This window comes from Bos indicus x Bos taurus, chromosome 25, assembly GCF_003369695.1.
Source record: "Bos indicus x Bos taurus breed Angus x Brahman F1 hybrid chromosome 25, Bos_hybrid_MaternalHap_v2.0, whole genome shotgun sequence".
NCBI classification, from domain to species: domain Eukaryota; kingdom Metazoa; phylum Chordata; class Mammalia; order Artiodactyla; family Bovidae; genus Bos; species Bos indicus x Bos taurus.
Window position 1 is genome coordinate 14,433,692 of NC_040100.1, and position 25,090 is coordinate 14,458,781.

At 38.7% G+C, this 25,090-nt stretch overlaps 1 protein-coding gene and 1 pseudogene across 3 annotated transcripts in view; one reads left to right on the top strand and one right to left on the bottom strand.

Annotated features, from left to right (window-relative positions):
* TPST1 (tyrosylprotein sulfotransferase 1) overlaps nucleotides 1-25,090 on the bottom strand; it is a 116,279-nt gene that overhangs the window by 79,915 nt on the left and 11,274 nt on the right. The gene's annotated exons all lie outside the window — the stretch shown is intronic.
* On the top strand, nucleotides 14,713-15,910 carry LOC113883371 (annotated as a pseudogene).

The following is a 25,090-nucleotide window of genomic DNA, read 5'->3' on the forward strand; positions in this document are numbered from 1 at the left end:
AACAATGTTAGTCTTAGGAAAATGCAAATCAATACCAAAATGGGATACCATTTCAAACCCGCTAAACAGCAACAATAAAAAACACAGACAGTAACAAATGAAGAGAATAACAAATGAAGACAGTAACAAATGTGGAGAAACTGAAACCCTCATATATGCCAGTGGGTGGGACTGTAAACTGGTGAGGGCATAGTCACTTTAGAAAACAGTAAGTCAGTTCCTCAAAAAATTAAACACAGAGTTACCATACCATCCAGCAATTCCACCCAAGAGAACTGAATACATGTGCCCACAAAAAGAACTTGTACACAAATGTTTGTGGCATCATTATTCATCACCAGAAAGTAGCAACAACCCGAATGTCCATCAACTGATAAATGAGTAAATAATAAATGGTGCATCCATGCAATAGAGTATTATTCAGTCATAAAAAGGAGTACTGATACATGTTACAATTTGGATGAACCTTAAAAACATTATGCTAATTGACTAAAGAAGCTCATAAAAGATCACATATTGTATGATCTCATTTATACAAAATATGCAGAAAAGGCAAACTTGTAGAGACAAAAATTAGTAGGTTCCTGGGGCTGAGGGGAAAAGGAAGATGGCAGTGACAAATATGTGGTTTCTTTTTGGGCTGATGAAAGTGTTCTAAACCCAGGTTGTGGGAAAATTTATGGTTTGTGGATTACATCTCAATAATACTGCTTAAAAAAAAAAGGACTACACACTTATTAGGATGGCTTAAATAAAAAATTCTGACAGACAATATCAAGTGCTGACAAAGATAAGGAGCAACTCTTTCTCATACATTGCACAATGGTACGTCCACTATAAAAAAGAGTCTGTGCGGTCGAATGACATATATGGGGAAACAATCTAAGAAAGAGTGGATATGTGCATAACTGATTCACTCTTCTGTACAGCAGAAACTAACACAACATTGTAAATCAACAATACTCCAATAAAAATTACAGAAAAAGAGAGTCTGGCAGAGTCTAATAAATATAAACATACTTACGTTTATATTTAAACATATACTTATCATACAACCTAACAAGTGCACTCCTGAGTTCTATAGAAATGAAACCTACATTTCAGCCTGAGGCTCCAGAATGCTCAGTAGTTGTGGAGCCCGGGCTTAGTTGTTCCGTGGCATGTGAGATCTTCCTGGACCAGGGATTGAACCCGTCCCCTGCATTGGCAGGTAGATTCTTAACCAATGGACCACCAGGGAAGTCCTACTCTGAATTTTTAAAAGAGGAATTGCTAGGTCAAAGGGTGTAAGATGTGCTTGATTTTAAAACTTTTAATACATATTTTATTTACCTCTTTCTCATTACCCTACATTCAAATCTGACAAAATTTCTGCCAGCTCTCCCTTCAAAATATAGTCAGAATCCCACCACTTAACATTTCCACTAGGACCATCCAGATTCTCCATCAGGATTTCTGAAAGGTGCCCTTACTTCTGCTCCTGCCCCCCACAGTCTGTTCTCAACTCAACAGCCAAAGAGATCTTTCCAAAACTTAAGTCAGAACGTGTCAATCCTTTGCTCAAAGCCTGGTATTATCTTTCAAAATGGTCTTGAAAAGGTTTATTTGAAGACATCCAACACTAAATCTCACGTTAAATTCCTCTGTCTCATTCTACTGATTCTGTCAATAGTCATCAAAAGCACTGATGGAAGTCAGGCTTATTAACACTATTCCAAAACAGTAGTTTGCTGTTCAAAGTGAAATAGTAGAGGCTTCTTCACATTAGAGGCTTGGAGAAGGCAATGGCACCCCACTCCAGTACTCCTGCCTGGAAAATCCCATGGACGGAGGAGCCTGGTAGGCTGCACTCCATGGGGTCGCTAAAAGTCGGACACGACTGAGCGACTTCACTTTCACTTTTCTCTTTCATGCATTGGAGAAGGAAATGGCAACCCACTCCAGTATTCTTGCCTGGAGAATCCCAGGGATGGTGGAGCCTAGTGGGCTGCTGTCTATGGGGTCGCACAGAGTCGGACACGACTGAAGCGACTTAGCATAGCATAGCATAAGGACTCAAATGAAGGCAACTTCCTCTTCACTAAGGGACAGTTTGGGGTAAAGAAAACCCTGCCATGTATCCCAGCATGTGTCCTCACAACTTGATAGTTGAGTCAATTAACATAATTTGAGGTGATTTTTTTCAAGCCTTCATTACTGTTGTATTTTAAATTGAACACTGTCTTCCCCAACACACTTAGGGGAAAAAAGTATGTTCTATCTCCCCTTCCAAATGTTCAAAAGCAAGTAAGACAGTAGTCAAAGGCCTTGTAAGAGATACAGAAAAGGAAAAGAAGAGGATTCTCGGTTTCCCCAGAAATATTCTCATTACTTTTTACTAAGTTTATGAAGCCTAAGGTCCTGTCCTTTAGATGTTTCTTAACTTGAAGAATCATAGAGCATGAATGCTACTTTACATCATTTGGTCCAAGGCCCAAGTAGCACATTCTTCTCACCACCTCTTTAAATCTTACCTGTTCTTTGAAGGTCACTTCATTTATTGGGTATATTTTACTTACTCCAAAAGATTTTAAAGTCCTGAAGCTCAGAAACCTTGTCTATGTCCCGTTCCCTACCACAGCATGCTTCACAGAGCACAAGGTCGCAGTGTACACTGAGCCTTCAAAAAGCATCAGTAAACTACTCAGACTCAGAAGAAAACATCTATAGAAAAGAGACTCTGCAGAGCTTGAGGCCTCTATTCATACCTCAATACTGAGTCTTCTCAATCTCTGGGAAAAAGTAGCTCTATAATTTAAGAAGAAAGCTTGTCTGATAATTACCATTACATATTTGACCACTGTCCGCCTGCATATGCCACACATGCACTCTTACACTGGCCTCTTTCCATTTCCTAAAGTCCACATCACTGTATTTTCAGACAAGGAGGCTCAACATTTTCTCAAATGGGACATTTACAAAGCTGAGGCTGAGCTAGAAGGAAACATGAGAAAGTTCAGTCTCATTTTTATCTCCAGGAGAAAGAAAAAGCACAGCCTCAGACATATCTGAAAAATTACTATTAACAAGACTTCTCTTCCCCAGAAAGCCAAATGAAAGACTCCCAGAAATAAAGTTCTGGAGAAAAAGAAAAGGCTGACATTAAACTTCATACTTGGATCACTGTCAATTTTATAAAGATTTCTAAGCAAACAGTTTCAGTCAACAAACATAGCGGTGTAAGAGACTGGTAATCAGCAGACCATGCCCAACACTCGGCACATACACACAGGCCCACATGTGCTCATGAGCACATTCTTTACATCCTTCCTTTAAAATCCGGAAGGTAGCCATGTGCTACATACAAAGATATTCTGGGTAGATTTTCCAGCAAAAGATAAATTATAGGAATGCAACAATCCCCTAAAAGCTTTCTTTCCTTTGTTAATCATTAGCTTCTTGCTTTCTGTGCTTATTCATGCCAACCAATGGGGCAAACAGAAATAGCCAGTGCTACCTTGCCTCCTGTCCAAAGTCCTGTCCAGAGATGGTTTCTCTATTTGCTTCCAGCTTTTTAGCAAAAAGAAAAATTCATGTCTTTGAACTTGATGATTAGTAAGTGTCCAGAGGTTAATTTGAATGAGTTTTGTCATTTAGCAGAAACTTCAAATAAACCCACTGCTGTAAAACCAATCTTTATGTCTGCTCATGATCAGAGTACCAACACAGGAGTATCTTTTTCTAGCCACCCCCTGGGGACTGACTGGCACTAAAACAAATGGTAAGAAGAATACAGTATACACAACTGCTGATCTCTGGGAATCTACTGGGACTCTGGGAGTGTACTGGGATTTTCGTTTCAATAAACCCCATGGCCAGAAGGGAAAAAGCTGGACCTAATGCCTCATAGTCAACAAAAGAGTCCAAAATGCAGTACTAGGATGCAATCTCAAAAACGACAGAATGATCTCTGTTCGTTTCCAAGGCAAACCATTCAAAATCAAAGTAATCCAAGTCTATGCCCCAACCAGTAACGCTGAAGAAGCTGAAGTTGAACGGTTCTATGAAGACCTACAAGACCTTTTAGAACTAACACCCAAAAAAGATGTCCTTTTCATTATAGGGGACTGGAATGCTAAAGTAGGAAGTCAAGAAACACCTGGAGTACAGGCAAATTTGGCCTTGGAGTACGGAATGAAGCAGGGCAAAGGCTAATAGAATTTTGCCAAGAGAACACACTGGTCATAGCAAACACTCTCTTTAAACAACACGAGAGAAGACTCTATACATGGACATCACCAGATGGTCAACACCAAAATTAGACTGATTATATATTCTTTGCAGCCAAAGATGGAGAAGCTCTATACGGTCAGCAAAAACAAGACCGGGAGCTGACTGTGGCTCAGATCATGAACTCCTTATTGCCAAATTCAGACTGAAATTGAAGAAAGTGGGGAAAACCACTAGACCATTCAGTTACGACCTAAATCAAATCCCTTATGACTATACAGTGGGAGTGAGAAATAGATTTAAGGGACTAGATCTGATAGACAGAGTGCCTGATGAACTATGGACTGAGGTTTGTGACACTGTTTAGGAGACAGGAATCAAGACCATCCCTTAGAAAAAAAAATGCAAAAAAGCAAAATTGTTGTCTGAAGAGGCCTTACAAATAGCTGTGAAAAGAAGAGAAGTGAAAAGCAAAGGAGAAAAGGAAAGATATACCCATTTGAATGCAGAGTTCCAAAGAATAGCAAGGAGAGATAAGAAAGCCTTCCTCAGTGATCAGTGCAAAGAAATAGAGGAAAACAATAGAATGGGAAAGACTAGAGATCTCTTCAAGAAAATTGGAGAAACCAAGGAAACATTTCATGTAAAGATGGGCTCAATAAAGGACAGAAATGGTACAGACCTAACAGAAGCAGAAGATTTTAAGAAGAGGTGGCAAGAATACAAAGAAGAACTGTACAAAAAAGATTTTCACAACGCAATTAATCACTGTGATAATGTGATAATCACCCAGATAATGCTGTGATCACTCACACTCACCTAGAGCCAGACATTCTGGAATGTGAAGTCAGGGGGGCCTTAGGGAAGCATCACTAAGAACAAAGCTAGTGGAGGTGATGGAATTCCAGTTGAGCTATTCCAAATCCTGAAAGATGATGCTGTGAAAGTGCTACACTCAATATGTCAGCGAATTTGGAAAACTCAGCAGTGCCCACAGGACTGGAAAAGGTCAGTTTTCATTCCAATCCCAAAGAAACGCAATGCCAAAGAATGCTCAAGCTACCGCACAATTGCACTCATCTCACACGCTAGTAAAGTAATGCTCAAAATTCTCCAAGCCAGGCTTCAGCAATACGTGAATTGTGAACTTCCATATGTTCAAGCTGGTTTTAGAAAAGGCAGAGGAACCAGAGATCAAATTGCCAACAACAGCTGGATCATCGAAAAAGCAAGAGAGTTCCAGAAAAACATCTACTTCTACTTTATTGACTATGCCAAAGCCTTTAACTGTGTGGATCACAATAAACTGTGGAAAATTCTGAAGGAGATGGGAATACCAGACCACCTCACCTGCCTCTTGAGAAACCTGTATGCAGATCTCGAAGCAACAGTTAGAACTGGACATGGAACAACAGACTGGTTCCAAATAGAAAAGGAGTACGTCAAGGCTGTATATTGTCACCCTGCTTATTTAACTTATATGCAGAGTACATCATGAGAAACGCTGGGCTGGAGGAAGCACAAGCTGGAATCAAGATCACTTGGAGAAATATCAATAACCTCAGATATGCAGATGACACCACCCTTATGGCACAAAGTGAACAAGAACTAAAGAGCCTCCAGATGAAAGTGAAAGAGGAGAGTGAAAAAGTTCCCTTAAAGCTCAACATTCAGAAAACTAAGATCATGGCATCCAGTCCCATCGCTTCATGGCATATAGATGGGGAAACAGTGGCTGACTTTATTTTTTGGGGGTCCAAAATCACTGCAGATGGTGATTGCAGCCATGAAATTGAAAGACGCTTACTCCTTGGAAGGAAAGTTATGACCAACCTAGACAGCATATTAAAAAGCAGAGACATTACTTTGTCAACAAAGGTCCGTCTAGTCAAGGCTAAGTTTTTCCAGTGGTCATGTATGGATGTGAGAGTTGGATTACAAAGAAAGCTGAGCAGTGAAGAATTGATGCTTTTGAACTGTGGTGTTGGAGAAGACTCTTGAGAGTCCCCTGGACTGCAAAGAGGTCCAACCAGTCCATCCTGGGGGAGATCAGTCCTGGGTGTTCATTGGAAGGACTGATGTTGAAGCTGAAACTCCAATCCTTTGGCTACCTGATGCGAAGAGCTGACTCATTTGAAAAGACCCTGATGCTGGGAAAGATTGAGGGCAGGAGGAGAAGGAGATGACAGAGGATGAGATAGTTGGATGGCATCACTGACTCAATGGACATGGGTTTGGGTGGACTCCGGGAGTTGGTGATGGACTGGGAGGCCTGGCGTGCTGCAGTTCATGGGGTCGCAAAGAGTCGGACATGACTGAGCGACTGAACTGAATGTCTAGGACACAAATAGAGACAACAGCACATGTTAAACTCAAGCATGGCATTTCTAAAGTTCAAATCCAGTGAAATGATGTCTGGGAATTACTTCAAAAATATCTGAAGGCAGATGTGTGGGAAGGAGAGAAATTATATGACTACGAGTTAATCAGTGTTGAAGCTGAGCGATGGGTACTTGAGGGCTCAACATAATTTATTTCTGCATATGTTTGAAAATTTTTATAATAAAAGGGTTAAATGAAATAAAAGGTTCAAGTTACCAAGTTCTAACCTCCTCAGACTTATAAGTCAGAGGCCCACGGCAGGCTAACCGTCCTGTCCTGGATTCTTCACTTACGTTTATTGTCTTTTTAAGTCACCCATGAGAGAGAACCCAAAGAAAAGAAAGAACAACTTTGCTCAAACTATACACTCTTATTCAGTTATTCAACTGGGCAATTTTCCCTCCAACCTCTCAAGTTTAGAATAGGAAACTATTCAAGTAACTACAATAGGAAAAATAGAAAAGAAGATGCCACTGAAATAATATAAAGGCAGCCTAGTGTATTAGTCAGAAAACGTGGGCTCTAATCTGAAAGTCATTTTATCTTAGTCACATGGAACTAGATAAATCATTGAGCATCAAGTTCCTCATTCATAAAACAGGGATAATGATAAACTCTTTTCCAGATGTAATTAGAGTAGAAAGTATAAGAAGTAAGACCGAAGAGACAATGCAAAGATAAAGGAACACCTGCAAGTTCTCTTGTTTCCCAGGCTGCTGTGACCATCAGGTGAACAACCTGTGAAAGGACCTCTAAAGAACACAGGCCTGTGGCACCCCTCATACACTGGCTTCAGCTCTTCCTCTAGCTTCATGTCTTGGCACTCCCCCCAGAAGCCTGCCCCTTTCAGGACCACCCCGCATCCACACCAGGCCCTCCACACACACCTGGCCCCTGCCCACGCTGCTGCCTCCTGTGTCAAGCCCCATTCTCTGTCGTACATACCTCCTGAGTGCTCTTTACTCATCCCCCTTCCCCTCAAAATCAATTGCTTCTTCTTCTGTAACCTCAAGCCTTGGTAAAAACACATTAGTTTGCACACTCATGCACTGTATTGTGGTTAGTTTACCCCCACTAAACTATAAGCTCCCTTAGAGCACAAATTAAAACCCATTCATCACTCATGCAGCAGGTGCACTATTATCAAATAAAATATAAAGGAATTTATAGATGAATAAGCACTAGTGAAATCTTTCTTGAATCTCTTTAAAATGCCTACAGAGTCATCTGAAAGAAAGCAAATGTTCAACAAATAATGTCAAAAATGAAACCAGGAACTACAAATAAACAAAACCAAAGTAATCTGGAGGTCATGAAACAATTTTGCAATCCCAGTCATTATTCCAACTGAGTTTTTTCAATTGAATCTACAAAATTCATAGAAGATGGGGAAAACAACTTTTCCAACACTTTGGAAAGAACCATACAGATATTAAGGTGGTAGCAAAAATATTTTAACTGTTATGATACTAATATTAATCAATGGAACAAAATAGAAAGCCTCAAAAAACAGCCCCAACTACGTATATAAATTTTTAAACCAGTCACAAAACATCATTTAACTTATGGCATTGGTTTTTCTGGGGCTTCCCTTGTAGCTCAGTCAGTAAAGAATCTGCCTGCAATGAAGGAGACCCAGGTTTGACTCCTGGGTAGGGAAGATCCTCTGGAGAAGGAAATGGCAACCCACTCCAGTATTTCTGCCTGGAGAACCCCATGGACAGAGGAGCCTGGCAGGCTACAGTACATGGGGTAGCAAAAGTTGGACACGACTTAGTGACTAAACCACCACCACCATTGGTTTTTCCAGTAGTCATATACAGACGTGAGAGTTGGACCACAAAGAAGGCCAAGCACCAAAGAGCTGATGCTTTCAAACCGGAGAAGTGCTGGAGAAGACTCTTCAGAGTGCCCTGAACTGCAAGGAGAGCAAACCAGTAAATCCTAAAGGAAATCAACCCTGAATATTCATTGGAAGGACTGCTGCTGAAGCTCCAATACTTTGGCCACCTGGTGCGAAGAGACCCTGATGCTTGGAAAGATTGAAGGAGAAGACAGCAGCAGAGGATGAGATGCATCACCAACTCAGTGAACATGAATTTGAGCAAACTCCAGGAGATAGTGGAAGACAGAGGAGCCTGGCATGCTCCAGTCCATAGGGTCACAAAGAGTCAGAACACAACTTAGCGACTGAACAACAAAGAACAACTGGGTTCCCTCAACCACACTCCTACACTCACCCAGCTTCATCTATGGCAGCCCCCTATTTATTTTCTGATGCCTCACAAATCTATATGCAGCCAAAACTTTTATGCTAAATCCCAAGAACTGATCATTCAAAAACCAAGGGATAAACTCTATCTGGATTTTCCACTGGGCCTATCAAATTCAAAGAACACAAAATGGAACATATTTTCTCTAGTAAATCAATCCTCCTCTTTAGTTTTCTCTACTGGTAAATGAACCACTTCCTCCCAAATGCACAAGCTAAAAATCTGGGAGCCTTTCTGTAGCTCCTTCCTTAATCTCTTCATACACAGCAGATAAAGTCCTATCAATTCTGCCTCCTTTATAGCTCTTGAATCTTTTCTTCTCCCTTGTACTTCCCTTGTTGGTATGGCTTTAAGTCTCACCCTCATCTTATTCTCAAAGATAACTCCATAGCCTCCTGACTACTACTCTCTGACTTCCTTTAGTCAGTTCATTCACTATCCTGTTTCAGGAGAGATCTCTCTAAAATGTAAATAAACTTATGACACTCCCCTGCTTAAAACTCTTCAATGGCTTTCTACTTCTTTCAGAAAAAAGTCCTCACCATAACATAAGGCCCTTCATGATCTAGTCCTCACCTGGCGCTCAGCCTCTGCTTTTACTACTCCACATCATCAACACCCCAAATGCACACACACACACACACTCTCTCTCACCCAATGCTGCCATCATCTTAACAACCTGAAGCACCACTTACGACTCCTACTCGTCCTTCAATATTCCGTTTCAAGACTATCCCTTCTAGGAAGCTTTCCTCACAGCTCTCTGCTTCATACAACACAGGTGTCCTTCCTAGTGCCCTTGTACTTACCCATATCTTATTTCTTCTTATGTAATTCGTCTTTTTTCAGTAGATTGTGTACTTCTTGAAAGTAGGGACTTTTGAATGAGTTAATGGATTCTTGATTGCCAACAAGTTAATATAACTAGATTCTATGAGTGTAATTAGCTATAAAGATACTGACTACATCTTTATCCTACCTGCATATTGCACATCAATAAATGTTGCGTGAACCCACTAAACATTTTTTTCTCACTAAAATCCCAGACAGCTAACATTTCACTATAATTACACTATAATTAGAATACTGATCAATCTTTCTTCCTGATTCCAATGTGAAAATACAGTTTGACTATATTCAGAAAGACTAAAGTACAAAGTTCAATTCTTGTTTTTCCCCCTCTGGCCCTTGCTCTTCTAATCCACTTTCTTTATTGATCAGTCTATTTCATCTATCATTTCATACTCTCATTGATGAATAAATCAGAATCTTACTTTTTTTTGTACTCTCTTAGTCTCACTGCAACAAACCAGAAGATAAATTAACACTTCTTTCCCAGAATCATTTTACATACAAGGAAACTGAAGCTCAGAAAGAATAAGCAACTCATTTAAGATATCAATACCTGGCAAACCAAGCTGGATCCAGGTCTGGCTCTAAAACTATGATGACAATTCCATGGTGCTTCCCTAGGCTTGGCATAAACAAAAAGCAACACAGACAACATGAATATGCAAATGAAGTGAATTTAAAACTCTGGCAGTGTTATAAGGCTTTCATCAGCCTATGGTTTAAAAAATGCACCTAGCTTTTGAATTATCCTATTTCAGTCATCTCAGATCTAATTAGAATGATAGAAGAAAACTCTAAATCCATGTATGCATTCTGCTTTATTTGTATAAACGGATACCATGCATTTTTGCACACTTTCTGCAAGTCCCTGATGACTTCATCAAGATGGGATCAAGAATGGAGAGCTAGATCTGGTCCCAAGAAATAACAGACGTACGTGAAAGGCATCAAGTAGCTCTACAATTCCTGTGTTTTTCTGCAGTTTAGTTTTGCTTCAGTACAATCACTCTCAAATGTAAATAAATCCCCACTTCTGTCAAGAGAAATTATGTGTCTGACACAAAGTTACTTACAGCTGGAATTCTGCGACCTTCTTCATAAAAATTTGGGTATCAAATCTTTGATTAGAAATCACTATTAAAATAATTTCTATAAGAAAAATTGAATTTTGCCTTTATACTCTTATGTTCCTGTACCTTGCTAAAGATTATATAGTATAGGGTGTGGTTGGTATATTTTTCCAGAGTAGACCTCTTCCTGGAGTTCAATAGTAAATGAATAAAATGCAATTCCCAGTAACAATACTCAAAATGTGGAACATTCTTGCTATAAAACCTTACTCTTACACTTCAATTAAATAAATATTTACTGAGCATATAAATGAGTATGATTCATCATTTGCCTTCAAAGAACTAGCATTTAGCAGGAGGGTGGAAAAGACAAGAAATTAGGATGCATATTCTCTCTATATATATATATGATGGAATTAAAAGGTCATACAAAAGATGTGAAAAAATACAAGTTTTCCAAGAAAAGATCACATCCATAGGCTCATAAATGAATCTTAGAAGATAAACAGAACTCCCACTGTGGGAGTGATGGAAGAAAGAGTGTTTTGAGCAGAGAAAATAAGATAATAAGAAGCCTCAAACTAGAAAGGGAGAGCATGTATTCAGAAAATAATACAAGTAGTCAGCTTAATCAGAGTGCAGAAAAATAAAAGCAAACAGGAAAAACAAAAATGTCTTGAAGTTATCAGTAACCTAAAAAATGTGCTAAAACTAACGTATGAAACACTTCTATGACATAAATATAAGAAAAGCCTAAAGGTAACACATCCAGCATGGCAGAGGAAAGACCTCTAAAAGCATGATCGTCAATAAAATTGATGAGAACGCTGGCACAAATGGTCAAAACCAACTTTTTCAGAGATCTTAAAACTAACCAAAAGCTTGCAACAATTTAAGAAACATTTATTCATGAAAAGCAGCTGACTTTCAGTAAGCAAAGCAAGCTTTATGGCATTTCAACTTGCCCTATTTCCCTCTTCCCAGCTCCATGGAAGCCTGGGAAACCAACAACCAGTAAACGTGGCAGCTGTGAATAACAGCAGCCCAGAAGCCACTTAAGGAGCAGAAGAGGTTAGCAGGCTCCTTCAAAACCACATCTCTAAAGAACTGTACTATAGTACAGTATAGTATAGAACGGGCTATAGTCCATGGGACTGTACTGTACTACTTAGGGCCTCCCTGGTGGCTCAGTGGTAAGGAATCCGCCTACCAATGCAGGAGACAGAGGTTCGATCACTGGTCTAGGAAAATCCCACATGCTGTGGGGCAACTAAGCCAGCGCCACAACAGCTGAACCTGCCCTCTGGAGGCCGGGAGCCGCAACTACTGAAGCCCACGTGCTCTAAAGCCTGTTTTGACCCAAGAGAAACCCCTGCATTGAGATGCCAGAGCACCACAACTAGAAAGTAGCGCCCACCTGCCACAACTAGAGAAAAGCCTGCACAGCAACAAAGATCCAGTACAGCCAAAAATAAATCAATAACATTATTTTAAAAAAGAACTGTACTACTTAACTTGTCCAGCAGCTCACTGGAAAAACTCCATTCTCAGGGCTTATCCTTACTGGACCTGAATCCGAGCACCCTCAATGTGAACAATCCTATCCCAGGGCATTTGTTAAAATAATCAGAGACAATTTTTTTAATGCCACAGCTGTCTGCAGTGGCAACAACAACTGGGGCAAATACATTGATTCAAAAACTTAAAAGGAAAAACTGAGGAAAGAGATGTACATAGAAGGTTCAGAAAAGCTTCAACATATTTTTAGGAATCTGGAAGGCACGTACATACCCAAGAAAGGCCTAGGAAGGCCCTACTCTCACCTCTGTCTGATCTTGATGTTCTACACAAGCAGAAAGTAAAGGTTAAGGCACAATGTAAACTGCTGGTGCATGAAAGGAGCCATAACACACGGAGAGACACACACACACACAGGGTCCCTCCACTAGGCTGGGGACTTATGGGTTGAATACATTAAGGAAATCTGCCCAATCGTTTGCTAACCACTAAGAAAACCAAGCAGAGACTTCAGTGGTTACACAGGACAAAGGCTACAGAGTTAACAGAATTAGTCCAAAAAAGTAAAAAGCAAACAGCAAAAACAACAAACCCCTGGGAGAGAGGGTGATTTCCAGAGTAGCTGCATTACAATATTTAAAATGTCCATTTTTCAGCAAAAACCATGAAGGACACACCAAAACAAGAGAGTATGACCCAAACACAGGGGGAAAATGGCAGCCAATAAAAACTATCCCCGAGGAAGCCCAGGTATTAGATTTAGTAGATAAGGAGTTTAAATCAGCTATTGTAAATACATTCAAAGAACTAAAGGAGAGCATGTCTAAAGAATTAAAATGAATTATGAAAATGATTTCTCACCAAATAGTATCAATAGAGATAAAAATTATTATTTAAAAAAAAGAAGCAGACATTCTGGAGTTGAAAAGTACAATAATTAAAATGAAAACTTCACTAAAGGGGCTCCACAGTAGATTTAAGCTAGCTGAAGAATCTGCAAACTTAAAGAGAGATCAATCTTCAGTCTGAATAACAGAAAGAAGAATGAACAAAAATGAATTCAGCCTCAGATCTGTGGGATATCATCAAGTATACCAAAATATGCCAAAGTCTCAGAAGACAAAAAGAAAAAATCAGACTTATAGAAATAGCTGAAAACACCCTAAATTCAGTCAAAAATATTAATCTCTAAACATCAAGTAGGATAAATCGAAGAGATGTATAGTTAAACACATTATAATCAAACTGTCAGAAGCCAAAAACATGATATTGAAGATACCAAGAAAAAAGTGACTTGCTGCATTGAAAATCCTCAGTAAGATAATGAGCTGACTTCTCAGTCAAAACCAGAGGCCAGAGACAGTGAGATGACATATTCACAGTGCTAAATGACAAAGAGTATCAATCAAAAATTCTATATCCAGTAAAACTATCCTTCAAAAATGAAGGAGAAACTAAGACATTCCCAGTAAACAAAACTGAAAGAATTCAATGCTAGAAGGGCTGCTTCCTTTCCTTAAAAATATTTTTTAAGGAAAAAAGTAGATTTCTTCCTATACAAGAAATAAAGGGAGCCCTTAATGCTGAAATGAAAAGACTAGACAGTAACCCAAATCCACACGAAGAAATAAGCACTAATAAAGGTAACTGCACAGATAAATACAAAAGACAGTGAACATATTTTTGCTTGTAACTTATTTTTTATACAAAAGGAGACAACTGCATAAAGCAATAACTATAAAACCGTTGACAGAATTGTAATACAAAGTATGCACCTTACAATAAGAATACAAAGAAAGAGGAAATGAGCAGAACTCTATTAAAACAAAGTTTTTGTGTACTATTGAAATTAAATTGATATTAATCCAAAGTAGATTGCTCTAAGATATTAACTGTAATCTCCAGAAAAATAAAAAATATTATAATAAAAGAAATAAGCTAATGTAAACATATACTGGAAAATTTTAATACAAAAAAATTTAATCCTGTCAACAGTTTTATAGTTATTGCTTTATGCAGCTGTCTTCTTTCATATAGAAACAAGTTACAAGCAAAAACATGTTCACCGTCTCTTGTATTAATCTGTGCAGTTACCTTTATTAGTGCTTATTTCTTCGTGTGGATTTGGGTTACTGTCTAGTGTCTTTTCATTTCAGCACTAAGGGCTCCCTTTATTTCTTGTATAGGAATAGGAGGAATAGAGAAACTAAAAAAACGTTAAGACATATAGAAAACAAATAGCAAAATGGGAGACATATTCGATTGGCCAGGGCTTCCCTGGTGGCTCAGACAGTAAAGAATCCACCTGCAATGTGGGTGACCTGGCTGCGATCCCTGGGTTGGGAAGATGCCCTGGAAGAGGGCATTGCAACCCACTCCAGTATTCTTGCCTGGAGTATCCCCATGGACAGAGAAGACTGGCGGGCTATCATCCACGGGGTCACAGAGAGTCCGGCATGACTCAGCAACCAAGTACAGCACATTCAGTTGACCAAAAAGTTCACTGGATTTTTCCATAAGATGTTACCAGGAAACCTGAATGAACTTTTTGGTCAACCCAATAAATCCTAATATACCAGTAATCACATTAAATGTAAATGGATTCAACACTCAAGAGGTGAGGATTGGCAGAATGGATCAAAACAGAAATAAAAAACAATTTAAAAAAATCCAAATATATGCTTTCTATAAGACATACTTGTAGAAAGTATGTCAACATATTAGGTACATATGTAAACACATATGCACCTAACAAAAACCCCAAATATAAGAAGCAACAACTACAAACTGATAGAATTGAAAGAAGAAATAGATAATTCAATAATAATAGTTAGAGACTTCAATACTCTACTTTCAATATGGATAACATAACCAGACAAAGGATTTACAAGGAACCAGAAGACCTGAACAACACTCAAGTCAACTAGATATAGCAAACATCTATAAAACAGTCCAAACAACAATGGCAGAATATATTTTGTTTTCAAGTGCACATGTTAACATTCTCTAAAACAGGCCATAAAAGAAGTCTTGGTAAATTTAAAGGACTGGAATCATACAAAGTATATTCTCCAAAGATAATGGAATGAAACTGGAAAACAATAGCAGAAAAAAAGCTTAGGAAATTCACACAAAGATGTGAAAATAAACACTACTCCCCTAAATAACCAATAAGCCAAAGAAGAAATCATAAGGGAAGTTAGAAAATACTTTAAGATAAAAACACAAAACCTATGGTATGTAACAAAAGCAGCAAGAGCCACACTATGAGAAAATTTATAGCTGTAAATACTTCTAGTTAAAAAAAAAACTCAACTCAGGGGAACAAGGTCGTGAGGAAAGGAGCGCATGGTACCCTGCTGCCATTTCTTGTGCCTTCAGTCTCTGCGCCTTTGGCACTATGATGGGACACAGCGTCCAGAGGTTCACGATCTTTGTGGTCTGTAGGAGCCACTAGGAGGAAAGTCCAGGGAAGAATATACCATTTTCAGTGGAAAACAAGTGTAAGTTACTAGCATGATTTTGTGCTCTGGGACTGGATTTGCTGCACTTTTCTTTATAGTAAGACATTAATTGCTTAAAAAATTATCCATGAGACAGATATGAAGAGGATCATTTTAAGCGGTGCAATCTCTGAAAAAAGGATCAAACATTTGAACTCAGCAGCCTTGTTATCTTTGTAAATAAACTTATGGCATAAAAAAAGATCTCAAGTTAGCATGTTATACATCTTAAACTTATACAATGTTATGTAAATTATATCTCAATTTTCAACTTTTAAATTTTAAAAATTAAAAAGATTTCAAATCAACAACCTAACTGTCCACTTCAAGAAATTAGTAAAAGAAGAACAAACTAAACCCAAAGCCAGAAGGAAATAATTAGTGAAATAAATACAGAAGAGAATAAAAGAATACAGAAAATCAACAAAATAAAAGGTTGATTCTTCGAAAAGATCAGAAGAATTGACAATCACTTAGCTAGACTGAACAAGAACAAAAGAGAGAAGACCCAAAACTAAAATCAGTAAATAACTACTGACTTTACATTAATGATTATAAAGGGCTATAGGGAATGCTATAAAAAACTATAATCTAACAAATTACAAAACCTACATGAAATGGACAAATTCCTAGAAAACACAGAGTACTAAAATCAACTCACAAAGAAGTAATCTGAATAAAGCTATAACAAGTAAAGAAATTGAATTAGCAAACAAAACTTCCCCCAAAGTCCAGGACCAGATGGCTTCACTGGTGAATGCTATGAAACATTAAGAATGAACACCAACCCATAAATTCTTCCAAAATACAGAAAAGATAGGAATACTTTCCAACTCATTCTGTGAAGCCAGTTTTCCCTGATTCCAAAACCAGACGAAAACAATACAAGAAAACTATAAACAAATATTCACTATATAAATGCAAAAATCTCCAACAAAATAGCAGCAAATCAATCCAGCAACACATATAAAGGATCACACACCATGACCAAATGTGGTATATCCCATGTGTGTAAAGCTGACTTAACATATGAAAATAGATTAATGTCACACACCATTATTAATAGAATAAAAGACCAAAAACCACCTGATAAATCTTAATAGGCGCTGAAGAAGCATTTGACAAAATCCAACACTCTTTCGGGCTTCCCTCATAGCTCAGTCTGCCTGCAGTGCAGGAGACCCAGGTTCGATTCCTGGGTCGGGAAGATCCCCTGGAGAAGGAAATGGCAACTCACTTCAGTATTCTTGCCTGAAGAATCCTATGGACAGAGGAGCCTGTCATGCAGTCGGACCCACCTTAGTGACTAAACCACCACCACAACACTCTTTCACAATAAACACAATGAATACACTAGAAATAGAAGAGGACATCATCAACTTGAAAAACGACAACTAAGAAAACCCACAGATAACTTCACATTTAACAATTCCCTCTAAGATCAGGACCAAGACAAGATGTACACTCTCACCATTTCTAATAGTATTATACAGGAAATTTTAGCCAGGGCAATTAGGAAAGAAAAAGAAAGCAATCCAGATTGGAAGGAAGAAGTAAAACTACCTCTCTTCAGAGAGTATATATCGTATATATAAAATTCTAATAAAACACTAAAAAACTATCAGAACTGTTACATGAGTTCGGTATGATTTTAAGATACTTGACTAATATGAAGAATTCAATTATATTTCTATATATTATCATTGACAATCCAAAAACAAAATTAACAAAAGAATTCCACTCACAATAGCACCAAAAGAATGAAACATTAAGAAATACACACATGGAACTCTGCTCAGAGATATGTGGCATCCTGGATGGGAGGGGGTTTGGGGGAGAACGGATACACGTACACGTATGGTTGAATCCCCTTGTTGTCCACCTGAAACTATCACAACACTGTTAATTGACTATACTCCAAAACAAAACAAAAATTAAAAAAAAAAAGAAAAACTGGAAAGTGGATAAAAATACATTATATAATGACTAATCTAAGATGCTCCTTAGTTTAAAATAAATGAAACAAACAAAAGAAAAATATTTAACAAAAAAAATGCAAAATTTGTACACTGAAAAACAGAAAACGCTTTTGAAGTAAATTAATGATGATCTAAATGAGTGAAAAGTCATTACACACTCATGAGTTAGAAGACTAATAAGAATTAAGATGCCAATATTCCCCAAACTGTTCAATGCAATCTCTATCAAAATTCCAATCAGACAATGGTGTCAAGACAAATCAAAGAGTAAAAGAGTATTTTTACAACATATGGTGCTAAGACAACTGAATATCTATAAGCAAAAAATGAGATTGGACCCCTATCTCATACCTCATACAAAATTCACAAAGATGAATTAAAGATCTAAATGTAAGAGCTGAAACTATGAAACTCCTGGAAGAAAACATAGGAGATTTTCATGACTTTGAACAGGCACCAGTTTCTTAAATATGAAACACAAAACACAAGCAACAAAAGAAAAAAAGACAAATTGGACTTAATCAAAATTTTAAAACTTTATACCATCAAGAAAGTGAAGACACCTACAGAATGGGAGATTTATATCTGTTAATCATATCTGATAAGGGTCTAGTATCCAGAATATATAAAGAAACCTTACAACTCAGAAACAGAAAGACAAATAACTCAATCTGAAAATGGACAAAGAACACAGATTTCTCCAAAGATACACAAATAGCCAAAAAGCCCATGAAAAGTTGCTCAACATCTTTAACCATCAGGGAAATGCAATCAAAACCACAATGAGATATTACTTCACACATATTAGGATAGCTAGAACATGAAGGTCAGACAATAACAAGTTTTGGCAAGGAGGTAGAAAAATTGGAACCTTCATACATTGCTAACAGAAATGCAAAACAGAGTAGCCATTTTGGAAAACAGTCTAGCAGTTGCTCAAGATATCAGACCTACAGTTCTAGAGTTATATGACCCAGCAATGCCACCCACAGGTGTATATCCAAGAGAAATGAAACATGCGCACCCAAAAATTTGTACACAGATGTTTATAGCAGCATTAGTCGTAATAGTCAAAATGTACAAATACCCAAACACCCATCAACTGATTAATATATAAATGTGGTCTACACACAAAACAATATTATCCAGCAAGAAAAAGAAATAAAATACTGATACATTCTACGACATTGAAGAACCATGAAAACATGCAAAGTGAAAGAAACCAGTAACAAAGGACTACATGTTGTATGATTACATTCATATGAAATGTCCAGAACAAGCAAATCTGTAGAGAGAGAAAACACATTAGCAGTTGCCAAGGGACAGGGATTAGATTTGATAGACGGAGTGCCTGAAGAACTATGGATGGACGTTCGTGACACTGTACAACAGGAGGCGGTGATCAAGACCATCCCCAGAAAAAGAAATGCAAAAGGGCAAAACGGTTGTCTGAGGAGGCTTTACAAATAGCTAAGAAAAGAAGAGAAGCTAAAGTCAAAGGAGAAAAGAAAGATATACACATCTGAATGCAGAGTTCCACAGAATAGCAAGGAGATATAAGAAAGCCTTTCCCAGTGATCAGTGCAACGAAATAGAGGAAAACAATAGAATGGGAAAGACTAGAGATCTCTTCAAGAAAATTAGACATATCAAGGGAACATTTCATGCAAAGATGGGCACAATAAACACAGAAACAGTATGGACCTAACAGAAGCAGAAGATATTAAGAAGAGATGGCAAGAATACACAGAACAATTATACAGAAAAGATCTTCATGACCCAGATAATCATGATGATGTGATCACTCACCTAGAGCCAGACATCCTGGAATGCAAAGTCAAGTGGGCCACAGGAAGCATCACTACCAACGAAGCTAATGGAGGTGATAGAATTCCAGCATTTCAAATCTTAAAAGATGATGCGGTGAAAGTGCTGCACTCAATATGCCAGCAAATCTGGAAAACTCAGCAGTGGCCACAGGACTGGAAAAGGTCAGTTTTCATTCCAATCCCAAAGAAAGGCAATGCCAAAGAATGTTCAAACTACCACACAATTGCACTCATGTCACATGTTAGCAAAGTAATGCTCAAAATTCTCCAAGCGAGGCTTCAACAGTACATGAACTGAGAACTTCCAGATGTACAAGCTGGTTTTAGAAAAGGCAGAGGAACCAGAGATCAAATTGCCAACATCCGCTGGATCATCGAAAAAGCAAGAGAGTTCCAGAAAAACATCTATTTCTGCTTTATTGACTACGCCAAAGCCTTTGACTGTGTGGGTCACAATAAACTGTGGAAAATTCTGAAAGAGATGGGAATACCAGACCACCTGACTTGCCTCCTGAGAAATCTGTATGCAGGTCAAGTAGCAACAGCTAGAACCAGACATGGAACAACGGACTGGTTTCAAATTGGGGAAGGAGTACGTCAAGGCTGTATGTCGTCATCCTGCTTATTACATCATGCAAAATGCCAGGCTGGATGAAGCAGGAGCTGGAATCAAGACAGCCGGGAGAAATATCAATAACCTCAGATATGCAGATGACACCACCCTTATGGTAGAAAGCGAAGAAGAACTAAAGAGCCTCTTGATGAAAGTGAAAGAGGAGAGTGAAAAAGTTGGCTTAAAACTCAACATTCAAACAACTAAGATCATGGCATCCGGTCCTATCACTTCATGGGAAACACATGGGGAAACAATGGAAACAGTGAAAGACCTTATTTTCTTGGGCTCGAAAATCACTGCTGATGGTGACTGCAGGCACGAAATTAAAACATGCTTGCTCCTTGGAAGAAAAGCTATAACCAACCTAGACAGCATATTAAAAAGTAGAAACATAACTTTGCTGACAAAGGTCTATCTAGTCAAAGCTATGGTTTCTCCAGTAGTCACGTGTGGATGTGAGAGTTGGACCATAAAGAAATCTGAGCACCAAAGAATTGATGCTTTTGAACTGTGGTGTTAGAGAAGACTCTTGAGAGTCCCTTGGACTGCAAGGAGATCCAACCAGTCCATCCTAAAGGAAATCAGTCCTGAATATTCATTGGAAGGACTGATGCTGAAGCTCCAATACTTTGGCCACCTGATACAAAGAACCGACTCATTGGAAAAGACCCTGATGCTGGGAAAGATTGAAAGCAAGAAGAGAAGGGGACAACAGAAGATGAGATGGTTGGATGGCATCACCGACTTGATGGACATGAGTTTGAGCAAGTTCCAGGCATTGGTGATGGACAGGGAAACCTGGAGTGCTGCAGTCCATGGGGTCGCAAAGAGTCGGACAAAACTGAGCAACTGAACTAAACTGACAGGATGACAAGTGGGAGTTGGAAGTGACAGGTAGGGAGTGCACAGTTTCTTGAAAACATTCTAAAGTTGTCTGTAATAAGGGTTGCACAGGACTTCGCTGGTGCCTCAGTGCTAAAGAATCTGCCTACCAATGCAGGAGATCCAGGTTTGATCCCTGGGTCAGGAAATCCCCTGGAGAAGGAAATGGCAAACCACTCCGGTATTCTTGCCTGGGGAATCCCATGGACAGAGGAACCTGGCGGGATATAGTCCATGGGACTGCAAAAAAATCTGGCACAACTATAGCAACTAAACAACAACTAAAATATACCAAACATACTAAAAAAATTATACCTTAAATGGGCGAACGTATGAAATGTGAATGATAGCTCAATAAAGCTGCTACCAAAAATAAAAGAAAGTAGACTGGGCCCTATGCATGAAACTTTTTAGGGCAACTGCTACTAAAACAGAAGACTTTTCTTTTTTTATTGAAGGGTAACTGACTTACATTACTATATTAATTTTAGGTGTACAACATAGTGATTTAATATTTTTAAACATTACAAAATGGTCACTACCATAAGTCTAGTTACCACCTGTCACCATACAAAGTTATTACAATATTTGACTACATTCCCTATACTATATATTACATCCCCAAGATTTATTTTATAACTAGAAGCAATTCTTAATCTCCCTCACCTATAAAAGATTTAAATAGGATCCAGAGTCTCCTAACAAAATATCACAAAGGTCCAGGATACAATCAAAAGTCAGTCATCAAAAGCCAGTATAAAAGTGTGTTTAACCACAAATTTAACCCAGGAAACAATGGAGTCTCAGTTTCCCTGGAACCTCTTAATAGCATATGGAACGGCTTCCAGAATTTTGTTGTTCAGTCGCTCAGCCGTGTCCAACTCTTTGTGACCCCATGGACTGCAGCATGTCAGGTTTCCCTGTCCTTCACTATATCCCACAGTTTGCTCAAACTCATGGTCCATCAAGTCGGTGATGCCATCCAACCATCTCATCCTCTGTCATCCCTTTCTCCTCCTGCCTTCTATCTTTCCCAGCACCAGGGTCTTTTCCAATGAGTCAGTTCTTTGTATCAGGTAACCAAAGTATTGGAGCTTCAGCACCAGTATTTCCAATGAATATTTACGGTTAATTTCCTTTAGGATTGACTGGTTGGATCTCCTTTCAGTCCAAGGGACTCTCAAGAGTCTTTTCCAACACCACAGTTCAAAAGTATCAATTTTTCGGTGCTCAGCCTTCTTTATGGTCCAACTCTCACACTGGGAAAACCATAGCTTTGACTAGACAAACCTTTGTTGGCAAAGTGATGTCTCTGCTTTTTAATACGCTGACTAGATTTGTCATAGCTTTTCTTCCAAGGACCAAGCATCTTTTAAGTTCATGGTGGCAGTCCACAGTAACTTTGAAGCCAAAGAAGATAAAATCTGTCACTGTTTTCATTGTTTAGTCAATGGGTAAAAGTAAGTAATGAGCTTTCCTGAATTCCGTGAGCCTTTATAGCAAATTATACACCTGAGGAGGGAGTTGTAAGAAGCCTCAATTTATTGCCAACTGGCTTCAAGTACAGGTCACAACCTAAGACTTGGGATTGGTCTGAAGTTGAGAGGAGTCTTGTGGGACTGAGTCCTTAATCTATGGGGTCTGCACTAAATCCAGGTATTAATAGTAATAATTAAGTTAAAGTGTAGAATACTCAGTTGCTGTCTGGAGAATTGGAGAACTATTTAATGTGAGGGAAAAACCTACATATTTGGTATCAGAAGTGCTGTGAATAGTGTAAGAAACAATAATTTACCTTTGGGCATAATCACAGACCTCAAGAAAATCCTAGTTATGAGAAAAATGGGCCCATGAGAAATGATTTAAATAAAATTTGGGGGGTAGGATGAGAGGTGGGAGGAAGGCTCAAGAGGAAAGGGATATATACATACATATAAATATAAAATGATGACTGACTTGCATTGTTGTATAGCAGAAATTCACAACATTGTAAAGAAATTACCCTCTAATTAAAAAAAAATTTTTTTAATGTGATAAGTACTTTAACAGGTAAATATACAAAGTCAGGAAAGTAACCATGCCAACAAAAGTGACATTTACGTTGATTTTTAAAGGATGAGTTAAATGCTATATATAGCTCCTCACCATTCTCAGTCCCTCTTAGAGCTCTCAAGCCAGTTCTCAGCCTTTGCTGCCTATTACTGCTGCATGAGAAAGATTTTTTAAATGAAAAGGTCTGGCCCCACAGCAGACCAAGACCCAGAATCTCTATGGAGGCCTTGATCCCTTCATCCTCAACCTTTGAAACTCCCAGGTGGTTTTAAAGTAGAGCCTGGGTTGCAATCTGTTCAGGAAAAACATAACCCAGGCCACAAGCAATCTTCTGGCAATGAGGAGAGAAAAGAAAAGGATTTCAGGTAGCAACAACAGGATCTATGGCAGATATAATGATAGGAGAGAAGAAGAGGATTCTAAAGTTTCTAGGGTACAGAACTTAAAATAGGAGGTTTGTGGATGTCCTTAAGGCAGCTATGAGTAAGAAGAGAAAGGAAAAAATACCCCAGTTTGAAGTACAAGTATCCAAGTATAGTTATCCTATAGACAAACATATGAAATACCTGAAGTTCAAGAAAAATGAGGACTGAATATATACCGTTGTAAACCAAAAATATTTTTTTTGGTCATGTTTTTCCAGTGCTCATGTATGGATGTGAGAGTTGGACTGTGAAGAAGGCTGAGCGCCGAAGAATTGATGCTTTTGAACTGTGGTGTTGGAGAAGGCTCTTGAGAGTCCCTTGGACTGCAAGGAGATCCAACCAGTCCATTCTGAAGGAGATCAGCCCTGGGATTTCTTTGGAAGGAATGATGCTAAAGCTGAAACTCCAGTACTTTGGCCACCTCATGCGAAGAGTTGACTCATTGGAAAAGACTCTGATGCTGGGAGGGATTGGGGGCAGGAGGAGAGGGGACGACAGAGGATGAGATGGCTGGATGGCATCACTGACTTGATGGACATGAGTCTGAGTGAACTCCAGGAGTTGGTGATGGACAGGGAGGCCTGGCATGCTGTGATTCATGCGGTCACAAAGAGTCGGACATGACTGAGCGACTGAACTGAACTGAAACCAAAAATATATGGGTGCTACTAGAAGCCATGAACGAAAGTGTAATAACACAAACTAGAGGACAGGGGAAAGAACAGAAAACAAAATCCTAAGGAATACCACATTAATCTAAGGGAAAGAACATCAAGGCAATGTTTCGTTTTGGTTTGTTGTAGATGGTGAAAACCTGAGCATGTGTGCAAGCTGAGAAAAAGAGAGAATACAGAACATGAAAGATGTTAGCCTCAGAAAGTAATACCTTCTTCCTCTGATAAAAGAAAAGGCGATCAGAAATCAGATAGGTACAAGCACACAGATAAACGACAGACCCTTAAGGGTTCAGGGCTGATGCCCACCAATTCTGCGAGGTAAGAGGCAAAATAAGAAATGTAAAGAAATCAAGAGTAAGATAAGTCAAGAAGAGGAAAATGGTAAAGCTCTAGAAATAGCAATGAGGTCTAGGTACATAAGAGGTACATAGGTAGTGAGTCAAAGGATCTCCAGGCATCGCGAGCAAAGTTGGAATCCAAAAGTTTAGAACAGCACCAGCAGTTCAGTCACACGCTTTCCTCAAGCCTCCAGGAGCAGAAAAAGCCAACTGTTTGATTCACCCAGGCTTGGAAATCATCAGAGCAAATGAGCAAGAATGGCTTGAGGCCAGTAACACGGCTTATAATTTTCAAAAGTCAAACTTATTTTATTCTTTTTAAAAATCGACTCTAGTTATTTCCTCTGATAGCCAGAAAGCGGGGCGGGGGTGGCTAATTCCTCCTTCACTCTGAGAGAACTTGTCAGAACTTCCACTCCTAAGCATTTCTGATCCCTTCCACGGTTGATTCCAAGAAATCTAAACCTGATTTCTCTAGGTTCTTA